At 45.1% G+C, this 11,951-nt stretch overlaps 1 long non-coding RNA gene across 1 annotated transcript; it reads left to right on the forward strand.

Annotated features, from left to right (window-relative positions):
• Positions 1-573: 573 nt before the first annotated feature.
• LOC121031917 (uncharacterized) lies at positions 574-9,495 on the forward strand. Its single transcript, XR_005790971.1, has 2 exons — positions 574-743; positions 9,138-9,495. It is a non-coding gene; the product is annotated as an uncharacterized LOC121031917 (long non-coding RNA).
• The last annotated feature ends 2,456 nt before the right edge of the window (positions 9,496-11,951 follow it).

An 11,951-nucleotide genomic window follows, 5' to 3' on the forward strand; every position in this document is an offset into this window, starting at 1 on the left:
CAGAATGTAAGCCGGGAAGGGAGACATAGAATCTGAAGCAGGCTCCAGGCTCTGAGCCTTCAGCACAGAGCCTGATGCTGGGCTTGAACTCACAAACTGTGAGATCATGACCTGAGCCGAAGTTGGACGCTTAACCGAGTCAGCCTCGGCATGAATGGTTTCTATGCAGCCAAATGATTCCTCTCTGGAATGTCCCTCCACTCCATTTCCTTTCCCAAAGGAAAATCACAGAAACTATGTCACTGTCTTGGCTAAGACTATCTCCCAAGCCCTGAAAAGTCAGATGCCCATCCCTGTGCTAAGCAAAACATTCCTGAGCCAGAACCACAATCAAGTCCGATTATGAATAGGTGGAACCTCATCTGAAGGCCTTTCACTTGTGCTCTACCCACTAGAGCAGCTACACAGCCCGTGGCTTGGAATGACACCAATGTTCTTTCCTCCAATTGCCAAAGTAACAGTGACAAAGGGGCTGTACTTTTTTCTGTCTTGGTCTTGCCTACTCAGTGGTGTTTGGATAATCATACTAATTGGATTGGGTATAAATAATACCCCTTGATTTCCTTGCTTTCATAAGAAAGTGGTTTAGAGTAGAGAGAAGCAGTGCCTCTTATGGCAGAAGTAGTTTGGGATATGGCCATTCCCCAGCAAGGATGCAGCTGGGCATAGACCCAGGGCCTGGCTTTGGTGGAGGAGAGGACCTGGAGTTGGGCCTACAAAACATCCAGTCAGCTGCAGAAGAGGTATGTCCTTTTGGTTTTGATTATTTGCTTAGATTGCTTTCGCTGATTTGTTTTCTCACATTTTGAACAAATCTGTCTGGCAGGGGGTGCGCCAGGAGCCCATTGCACTCAGTCTTCCTGAAGGGGATGGTTGGCACTGTGACCAGGAGGAAAGTGACCTTCCAAACTCCCTGAACATGATGGGAGGGAAAGCAGAAGCATCACTCACATTCTTATATCAGGCTCTAGACTCGGGATCTTTGAAGCCAAGTCCTGGTCAACTTGACCAGTGGCTACTATCTGTTAACTGTTTAGAGACAGTCCGATGTGAACCACTGGGGAGCTGCTAGCCAGCCTTGAGAGGGACTTGGGGTAAAGCTGTCACCATACTGTATTTGGCCAAAGGCACACAAAGGGTTAGTGACTGTGGGTGACGAGCGTGTCTCCCCCTGTATCATGTTCTTTTTGTATGTTTGGTGACCAGCTAGCTGCAAATGATGTCATGGTCAGGGATGTGCTAAGCCAAGTAAATAATCCCCTTTGGCCAGAAATGTGTGAGTTTGTGGTTTATATAAAGCAAGCCAGTGAGGTCTGGTCATAGGGAAGGGGCCAAGCAAACTGTGAAGTGATCATTTCCAGATGTGCCCAATTTCAGTATGGAGACAGTTACGTCATGCAATCAGGCTGGTGCCCCCATGACACAAGGCTAGATGAGTCTTTGGCAGGAACTGGCTCTGATTCTCCTGGCCTGTTTTCATTTATCTTCTTTAACTTCAAGCTGACCTGTTGTTTTCTTCTATGAAATCCCTAGGAGTTTATAGCCAGATAATTATGAAATTTAAATAAGCACGCACTTGGAAAATAGGGAAAAAATACCAAGACTCAGACCTCAGGCCAGGTTGCAGGCTACCACAGATCAAAAACAGTCTTCTCTGCACTTCACACAGTGGGGCTGTGTCTGATTGGGGGCAAGTGGCTTGCCCTGCTCCGCTTCTTGGTTGAGCAGCCACACTTGACCTCTTCTGGCATAGAAGTGCCTTTTGGCCTCAAATTCATGAGTCTTTGGAATGTTAGCAATTTAGAAAGGGTTTATCTCTTCAACTCACTACCTGAATGTGTAACAAAATCCTAATGGCATGATTAAAAAACATACAGCCAAGGCAAAAATACATCAAAGGACGAATAAATCATAAAGTCTGCAGTAAATTCAGGAAGAGATGGTTTTATAGCAGAGTAACCAAGGCCCAGCCCCTCTTAACAGTTCTTTTCATGTAGTGCCACACAGTTTAGGACCGGCATGATATTGATATCTCCAAGGCCACATTAGGCCATTTGGTCAGGCAATGTTTTTTGGGTGTTTGCTTTATGAAAGGCATAGGATTAAGAGCTGAGTTGGGAGAGACAGAAAGGAATCTGAAGGCCTGGTTTTTGTACTCACAGAGTTTGCATTCTTACTGGGAGATAGAGCTACAGGTCAAACAACTTAAAGGTAGTTCTCTGAAATCTTAAATTACAAAGTACCAGTGGGGGGCCATGGAGGGGGAGGGCCTGAGACAGTGAAAATCCATCCATCTTGTCTGGGACATTTCTCAAACGTATTCTGTACTAAGATACATCCAGCTAAGTCCTGGATCTGGCCACAAAAATGTGAATGTCACATGAGGGTGTCTGATCTGCTGAGCTGCTCGAATTCTGACAGTGGTTTGTTAGATGTTCTATCAACATCACCTGGGGACTTTCACCAGTGAGACTGTTAACCAAGAGCTCAGTGTTACCAAATTCTTTTCTCTTTGAAGTCTTGTGAGATGAGATTCTCTTCCTTGCCTCGTTGTGATTGGATGGATTATACACCAATAAGTTGCTGTCACCCTTTTACCAAGAATGCATGGGAGTTTAGTGTTCTTGCTGGGTATAAGGGTAATCACATATCTGAACATATGTGCGTGGGAGAGAGAGTACATGTGTATGGTAAAGGGTACGGATTTGAACACTTATGTATATTTCCTGTATGTGACAGGATAAATGACCCCAATAAAATGTGAATATTTAAATTTTCAACACTACCCTCATGTGGCTTTTTACTTCTTCCTGTGTTCTTAGTTGGCAATTCAAGGTAACTGGATCCCACACGGGCATTGGCTCTTCAATTCTGGCCTCATGAGCCAACCAGCCAGGCTCCCAGGAGGTTCTATTTATTTAACTAAGTGAATAACATGCTTTGCCTCTTATTTTTTAAAGTACCCTTTCATTAAAACAGCTAATCACATGCATTTTCTAAAACTTTATTGCCGACTCTTAAAGATGGCTGAATTTTAGAGCAGTAATTAAGAAAACAATTAAGAACCTATGGGGTATTATGCTAAGTGAAATAATTCAGACAGAGAGAAACAACTGGCGTGCGATTTCACTTATATATGGAATCTAAGAAACAAAACAAACAAACAAGCAAAACAAAACTTAGAGAGAGCAGATTGGTGGTTGCCAGAGGGGAGTGAGGTGGGGGTGGGAGATACGGGTGAAGGGCATCAAGATGTACAAACTTCCAGTTACAAAATAAGTCAAGGAGATGTCGAGCATGGTAACTATAGTCAATAATATTGCATCGCATATTTGAAAGCTGCTAAGAAAGTAGAGCTTGAAAGTTCTCATCGCAAGAAAAAAATTGTAACTGTGTAGTGATGGATGGTAACTAGACTTATTGTGTGGTGATCCTTTCCCAATATATACAAATAAGAAGTCACGTTGTACACCTGAAATTAACATGAACAAAAAAGACCAGTGTGACAGATCAGAGTACATTTTGAGGAACAGAGAGAAAAAAAAAAAAAAAAAAAGAACCTATTGGTCACGTGGTAGACCCATTTAACAAACCTTGGCATATTGTAAGGGGATACTCTGTGAAACTGGAGAGCCAAATCTAGGTCAAGCAGAAGGATATATGTATCCTGCAGTGAGTATATGAAGTTTGCTATCCAGAGGAGATAGAATAAGCCAAAATGAGAAGATTAAAGTTTGGATTAGTTCTTGGCTTGCAGATTGATTGAAGAATAGGGAGGAAAATGAAGACTGGACACATAGGACTATCGTGTGTTTGTTTTGTTTTTTTAAGATAATTTATTGTCAAGTTAGCTAACATACAGAGTATACAGTGTGCTCTTGGCTTCTGGAGATTCCCATGATTCATCACTTACATGCAACACCCAGTGCTCATCCCAACAAGTGCCCTCCTCAATGCCCATCACCCATTTTCCCCTGTCTCCTGCCCTCCATCAACCCTCAGTTTGTTTTCTGCATTTAAGAGTCTCTTATGGTTTGTCTCTCTCTCTGTTTGAAATGATTTTTTTCTCCTTCCCTTCCCCCATGGTCTTCTGTTAAGTTTCTTAAATTACACATGAGTGAAAACATACAATATCTGTCTTTCTCTGACTGACTTATTTCACTTGGCATAATACCGTCCTGTTCCATCCATGTTGCTGCAAATGGCAAGATTTCATTCTTTCTCATTGCTGAGTAGTATTCCATCATATATATACCATGTCTTCTTGGCCCATTCATCAGTCGATGGACATTTGGGTTCTTTCCATAATTTGGCTATTGTTGATAGTGCTGCTATAAACATTGGGGTACATGTGACCCTATGAATCAGCACTCCTGTATCCTTTGGATAAATTCCTAGTAGTGCCATTTCTGGGTCATAGGGTAATTCTATTTATAATTTTTTGAGGAAACTCCAAACTGTTTTCCAGAGTGGCTATACCAGTTTGCATTCCTACCAACTGTGCAAGAGGATAGAACTAGAATATTTTAATTTAATTAATAATATTTAATATTTTAATTAAAAAGTTTTAAACATTTCTTTATTTTTGAGAGACAGAGACAGAGCATGAGTAGGGGAGGGCAGAGAAAGAAGGAGACACAGCATCCAAAGAAGGCTTCAGGCTCTGAGCTGTCAGCACAGACCCCTATGCAGGCCTCGAACTCACGAACCATGAAATCATGACCTGAGCCGAAGTCAAATGCTTAACCGACTGAGTCACCCAGGATCCCCAGGACTATAATATTTTTAAACATGAAGTTGCTAAGTTTCTGTATCCCTCCCTCAGAAAAAAACAGCCCTTAGGATCAAGTTGGGGGAAAGAATGACAGGCCGATCGAATTCAGGATTGGAGGTCCTTTGTATGGGGCGGGCAGAAGCTCTCTGCATCCAGGTGCTATATAATATTACCATGACTTTGTAAAGACGATTATACCTCCTGTCGTTGAAGTGGCTTTTACTCTGCTTACTTCTGGCTCAGTGAGGACCCACAGTATGAAAGGCCTGAAGAGTTTGTGTGATTGAAATGGCATTAAGAAAAGCCCAGAGACTAGAATAAGGGAGAGGAAAGCCCCAGTTCCATCCTCTTCTTGATAGATCATTTCTGGAATGATCTTTCTAAAAATGCAAGTTGGGGGGCGCCTGGGTGGCGCAGTCGGTTAAACGTCCGACTTCAGCCAGGTCACGATCTCGCGGTCCGTGAGTTCGAGCCCCGCGTCAGGCGCTGGGCTGATGGCTCGGAGCCTGGAGCCTGTTTCCGATTCTGTGTCTCCCTCTCTCTCTGCCCCTCGCCCGTTCATGCTCTGTCTCTCTCTGTCCCCAAAATAAATAAACGTTGAAAAAAAAAATTAAAAAATAAAATAAAATAAAATAAAAATGCAAGTTGGGGTTACAACTTTGAGACATAATGCCCAAACAATTATGGGTACTTCGTCCACGTTCTAGCATTCTCAAAGTGGCTACATATGTTATCTCACAGAGCCTCCATACAAATCTATAGTTCACAGTCATCCCCATACTGCAGATGAGAAAACTGAGACCCAGAGAGGGTTATAGGCTAGCCAGGAGGTAGAGGTTCCAGAACTTAAATACAAGCTCTCTGGTTCCAGGACTGACATTTTTCTACTGTATCAGGACTGAACTGCAACAAGCCCAGAGGCAGGAGGCCAGGACTGAGGATTCTGGAAGCCACATTCCAGAAGGAGCTTTTGAAGAAACTGGGGATGCTCAGCCTGAAATAGAGATGCTTTTAGAGGGCCCTGTCATATTTGAAACCTGTCATGTGGAAGACAGAGGAGGCTTCCTTATAGCTCTGGAAGGCAGAACTAGGTCTAATCGATTGAAATTATGTATGAAGCTGGAGAATGAATACAAAACTGTGTCTGAAAGAGTGACAAGGGTTGAACCACAGAACTGTGTCCAGATAGGTCAACGAAGCAACGATCCCAGAGCAACAGAGAGCCATCCCAGTCTCCTGGGCTGGTGGCACAGAGGGTGGTAAGCACAGGTGTCTGCAGCTGGACTTTCACCTGCTTTTGTGGGCCGGCTGTCAGTCTAAAGCACCCGTCCTGCTCGGCTTTGATTCCCCTCAGTGGTTTCTCCCCCGATTTGGGGGCTTGTCCTGGCCCATCAGTTTGGAAAGTTCAGTTCCAAGCTGACTGCACACCCCTCCCACTCCCTGACTGGATTGGCCAAAGCCCCTGCCAGGATGGGCCACTGGTCTTAACAGGCTTCCACCTTTCAGCTATTTTGGTTTTCTCCTGTGCTATGTCTGTAGATGCCCTGTAGCTTCCCTCTGCTTTCTCTCAGGTGCCGAGAGCACCCAGGGCTTGCTGTTGGTGGTGGTTTATCCCCAGCCTGTTTGCATGTGGGGTTCGTGGGAATACCCCACCACCTCCTTTGCTGGCCAATGTGGTCCACGGCCAGGTTTCTTGGTTTTGTTGGTCAGTAGCTCTGTCTCTAAGGACTCAAGAAGGTCCAAAGCCTGTGCTGCCACATCACGGTCATCCTGCTGGGACTCTCCGGGCTGCAACAGTCACCTCAGGCTCCTCCTGCTTGGGCTCTCGGGCTAGGGATCTGCTAATTTAATTACAACCAGCTGTCTTAGAAACCGTCATCAGCACAAAATTAAACAACACTTCTCTGAAGGGGCTTGGAGTTACAAAGTGAGTTAAGCTCTGCTGGAACATGACTTAAAAAGAAACTCCAGAAGATTTAAAAACAAATGCAGGGGATTTTTTTTTCTTTTTTCACAGTGAGTTATGGTCCTGGGCTGGGTAAGAGATGTCGTTTATCCACATTTTGCATTCTTCGCCCCAGTAGAGAACAATTCTCACAGTTGGATGTCCGACTCAGTAATCTGTCGGTTTTGCCTGACTAAAGTCACATCATTGATTGATGCCAAATCTCGCTCAATTAAAGGTTCATTTTTCTTTTGGCCGTTGGCAAATGCAACATTGATTATGGGTTATTAGCATCCACCCCCTCAGATTTGGAATGTGCTAGGAGTGTTGGCTTGCATACCAACTACAGGAGCAGCAACACGGCTCCACACGCCTTCTGTCCTGGGCGCAAGGACACCGGCCAGTGGGTCTGACCGCGGGGAGGACGAGGGGGCATGCTCAGTCTCCCAGGGAGATTAGAGAAAAGGGAGCTTTTCCCAATATCCATCTCCCTGCCAGCCCTGCCCCCCCTCACCCCTGCCTTTCCAGGCTAAGAAAAATGGGGGTATTTTGTGATAACATTTGGGTTCCTTAACTTGTCTATTTATTCATTCATTTGTTTTATTCATTCAACAAGTATTCTTAAAGACTGGCTTATGGGCAAATGAATACCTCGCTGAGGCTATAGAAGGGCGAGACCCAGTGAGCCGTGTGTGAAAGCAGTCTGCTTTGTTGCAGAAGTTCCTAAGCAGGATATGGAAACTCTGAGCCATGCCTTCCCGTCAGGCCCTTCCTCTGAGGTTTTCTGAGGAGACATCAGGCCTGGTCTGCCAAAGGACTTTACATTTTTTCACTCACGTTCCTCCTCTTTGAGATGCCCCCCACACCCCAACATACTCTGGCCTTGAGGTATGCCTTGTCTGATTACCACGGCTTTCCAAGGATGAAAAGGAGGTGCACTTGCCTACAGGCGGAGGCCCCCATGAGGCGTGTGCTGCCAGGATGGGGTCTGTGTCCCAGGGCTGCTCCTGTGGAGGTTCCTCTCCCCCCACTCCAGATCGGGCCCACGGGTCTCCGCCACCACCCAGGGCATTTGATGGTAGGTCTGCTGGAGCAAATGACCACAAACTCAGTGGCTGAAAATACCACAGATTTATCATTCACAGGCCTGGAGGTCAGAAGTTCTCTGGTCTAAGATCAAGATGCCGCAGGGCTCTCCGTTCCTTCTGGTGGCTGTATTTTCCATCTTCTAGAGGCTTCCTGTGTTCCTTGGCTCCTGACCACCTTCCTTCATCCTCAAAGCTAGCAGGGTGGTATCTTCCATCCTCTGCTTTTGTCTTCACATCCTTCTCTGACTCTGAACCTCCTGCCTCTCTCTTATACGAGGACCCTTGTGACTGGATTCACCTGGGTGATCCGGAATGATTTCCTCTTCCCCAGGTTCTTAAATTAATCACATCTGCAAAGCCCCTGTGGTTATGTAAGGTAACTTTCACAGGTCCTAGGGATGAGGACGAGGACATTTTTGGGGGGGACGATTGTTCTATCTGCCATACTCAGCTCCTTTGTTTTAATCCTTTTTATTTACTTTTATTTTTTGCAATTTTTGTTGTGGTAAAATACACATATATGCCCCTTTGGAAGCATGTGGGTCTGTGGTATTAAATACATTCATAATGTTGTGCAACTATCACCACCCTCCACGTCCAGAGCTCTTTTCATCTTGTAGAACTGAAAGCCTGTGTCCAGCTCCTTTTATCCTGACCAAGGCAGATAACTCCTCTGCCCGGCATTCGTCAAGATGATAATAATGAGAGCTAATGCTTAATGAATGCTTGCCATGCAAATCGCAGGCCACATAAGAGCTTTAGACACATTTTCTCATTTAATTCCTCCCCAACATTTTAGATAGCTGCGAAAACTGAAGCGTGAGAGGTTAAACAGCGTGCTCAGTATAACCAGACCAGGGGCGGCCGAGCAAATAGAAGCCTCTAGATGCTGCTTCCCCGGGAGAGAAGGGCTACGGGGACACCAGGGCCCAGACGGACGAAGAGAGCTGTTCCCAAGTGGCCCCCGGTGGCCGGGGAACTTAAAGGATCTCGTGTGAAAGGCAGAAGAAGATAAACTTCTCAGCCGGCTTTGTGGCCGGTGTCAATTAAACACCATTGCTCTAGGAGGCTGTTAATCAGACACTTCTGTCTGAAAAATAATGCTGCTGAAGTAAGCAGGACTTCTACAAGTTACAGGAGAACTGTCAAGCTTGTTAGTGGAAATTCCCCCCAGCCCTCCCCCATGAGGCTGCTTTGCTGACGCTGCTGCAAAAAAATGTCTCTGTGTGCTTTTTCCGGCCGTGGTTTCTCGACGGGCCTCTCGTCTCACTGCTTGCTATTAGCAGTGATGGTCCTGTGGGTCTTCAGGAGTCCAATTTTCTTTCTGCAGGAGAACGAGCAAATCTTCACAAGAACTCCGCAACCCTGCAACCCCGCTGACTGCTGTGTGAAAGATCGGCCAAGAGCTCAGAGTTTAGGGGAATGAAAAGGGCTCGCAGCCCCTCGCCCTGAAGAACACGAGCCCGTGGAGGACCGAGGAAATGAAAATAAAATGCCCGGTTTGAATAGGGAGCCAACGAGACAAATCTTGTCCGTGGTTCGGTGTTAAATGATGCCCTTAATCCCCAGCTCTTGGGACCTGGCATCTCCGTCGAACTTTGATCAGCCTTGGCTCAGTCTTCACGTTCCCTGCACTGATGTTTGGGGCTGTTTGCAGGCACAGTAAATATTTGTCCTGTCAAATGGCATTTGGCTCCTCACATGTCTTGTTGAAGAGATAAATGTCAGGGATTTCTCTCTCTCTCCCTCTCTCTCTTTGGTGGGAACTGCAAGGAGATATACATACGTTAATAACATTCCCCCTTCCCTACCAACTGTGAAGCCCCAGATAAAGACTTAGATCTTCAGAGTTCTCCTATCCTGATTGGGTTTGTGTCAAGGCAAAGTGAAGTCACCCCCACCTCAGTAATATATGTGCCATCGAGAGCACAGCCTGTTCCAGACCAGAAGCAATTTCTGTTCTGACATGTCTCTGTTATTAAAAAGTTAAGGAAAGTAGAGAGGGGAATACAAAGATTAGATCTTTCAAAGATGAAACTACAAAGCTAATGGCACTGAGCTATCTGTTCGGAGGGGTGAGGAAATCTGCAGTGACTTCAGCCAGGAGGCTGAAGGAGGAGATATAAGGAATCCACACGAAGCCTTGACCATGGGGAGGAAAAGGAAGGGGGGGGGAGAACACTTCTGCCCTATAGATATTAGGTCAAGAATACAGGGATAAAGGATAATAATCAATTAGAAGGGAGAGGGCATTGGGGTAATGGAAGATCTTCCCCTTTATCACTGCTACAAATTAAAATAACATAATTGGAAATGATGACTTCATACTTTCATAACTGCATATTCATAAATAGCAAATGATGTGTGGGGAAACGGGCAATGTCTTTGTGTGCTTGTGGGCAACTGGGGCAATGATTCTGCCTGGCCTTTGGGAGCTTTCTGTAGACTGAGGAAGGGGATATGGTGAAAAGCAGCAAGGGAATGTCCTGATTTTGGAGGAGGGGGTTATGCGCTGACAGTAGTCATGCTATCCCATTGCCCGGGGAGAGAGTCACATAATGGTAATCATCACTCTTATGACACTTATGTGCCCTCCCCCTGTAACTGGTCCCCTCACTAAACCCTCCCCTCCCCGTACCCACCCTCTCAAACTCTCTTCGGATGCAGCTACCAAATCCACAAGGCCAGCCCTCCAACAACCCTCATAGTCTTACTCACTCAGCAATGAGCTAAGTCTCCCCTATCATCTGTGCCCATCCCCTTCAGCCTAGTTTGCCATCCTAGGATGTCAGCACTTACCCACAGCCCCCTGGATGCAGGATACAGCAGCTAAAATCACAGGGACTGACAAAAGCAATGGGAGTCACAGTGACTGCTTTTGTTGAGCTTTACTTTGGGACTTTGTCCACACTAGAGACAGGCTCATTTTTCACCAACACAAGTTTTACTTGTTTCACTCCATCTGCTCACAATTTCCTCAGAAACAGATATGGGGACCCAGACTTGAATATTTGGCTTGGTGTAGTTTGGGTCCTTGAACACCCTATGATCTCTGCTTCTCCCACTTTCCAGTTACTGCTGAGGCTGAGGAAGGATTCACCCGCTGCACAAGTGGGAGTTAAGGAGCATGATTTGGAGCCTGCTTGGCTCAGAGCCTCTGGGATTTAGACCCATTAAGGTTGGACTCCTCCTGTTTCCTTTTGCAATTTCCCTTGTAACTTTCCAATTTGAATCTGTTTAAATTGTCCCTAGATTGTACAGGCTTGCTTCAAAAGACTTTTTCCATTGTGAAATAAAAAGAGTTTTTAAAACATGTAAATACTTATGCAAAGTGTATCTTCTCATCACCACTTCCTCCTCCTTACCCCAATCTCTGCCGCTCAGACTGCTGTGGCTCAGAAGATATATGAGGTCACAGAGGAGCAGGAACCTGGGACAAATGTTACCATGACTACCACTTAGTGAGCACTTACTCTGTGCCAGGAACTATGCCAAGCCCATTATATGCATCATCTCATTTTCCTCCACAACAACTCTCAGGGCTAGATTATTGTTAATATTTTCATTTTAATAGAGAGATTGTACCAATATCCTGGGTAGTGGAAAGGCAGACTCTGAGGCCAGAAACCTGGGTTCAAATATTGCCCTGGCACTTGGGCATGTGTCGTCACAGGCATGCTAGGCAACTTCAGCCTGTTCTTCACTTATCGAATGGTAATAACAATAATAATGTCCAACAAATCTCGCTGTGTAATTTACTTCTCATGTATATTCCTTATTTCTAGGAAATATATGAGTATAAGGCACATGAGAAGGGCCACCAAAATGGTAGGGATTATTTTCTGTTTACTCATTCATTTATTCAACATTTATTCAGTGACTACTCAGTTATTTTATTAACTTTACCCCATAAGCACAGTGCATAGGGCTTAAGAGCTTTTCAGGAGCCTGTGAGAATGTTTGATGCCTAGAATAAAATTAATAACTCCAAGACAGGAAGCTACTTGCTGTAGATTCATAATTAATAAATGTTAACATTGAATGTGTCACTAAACATGTCAACTAGTCAACTATTGACAGTTTAACTCTTCTGCAATGTATAAATAACATAATAGTTTATGGCACAAGAGCAAAGTGAAGAATT

This window comes from Herpailurus yagouaroundi, unplaced genomic scaffold, assembly GCF_014898765.1.
Source record: "Herpailurus yagouaroundi ecotype Mexico unplaced genomic scaffold, PumYag 141, whole genome shotgun sequence".
In the NCBI taxonomy this organism is placed as follows: domain Eukaryota; kingdom Metazoa; phylum Chordata; class Mammalia; order Carnivora; family Felidae; genus Herpailurus; species Herpailurus yagouaroundi.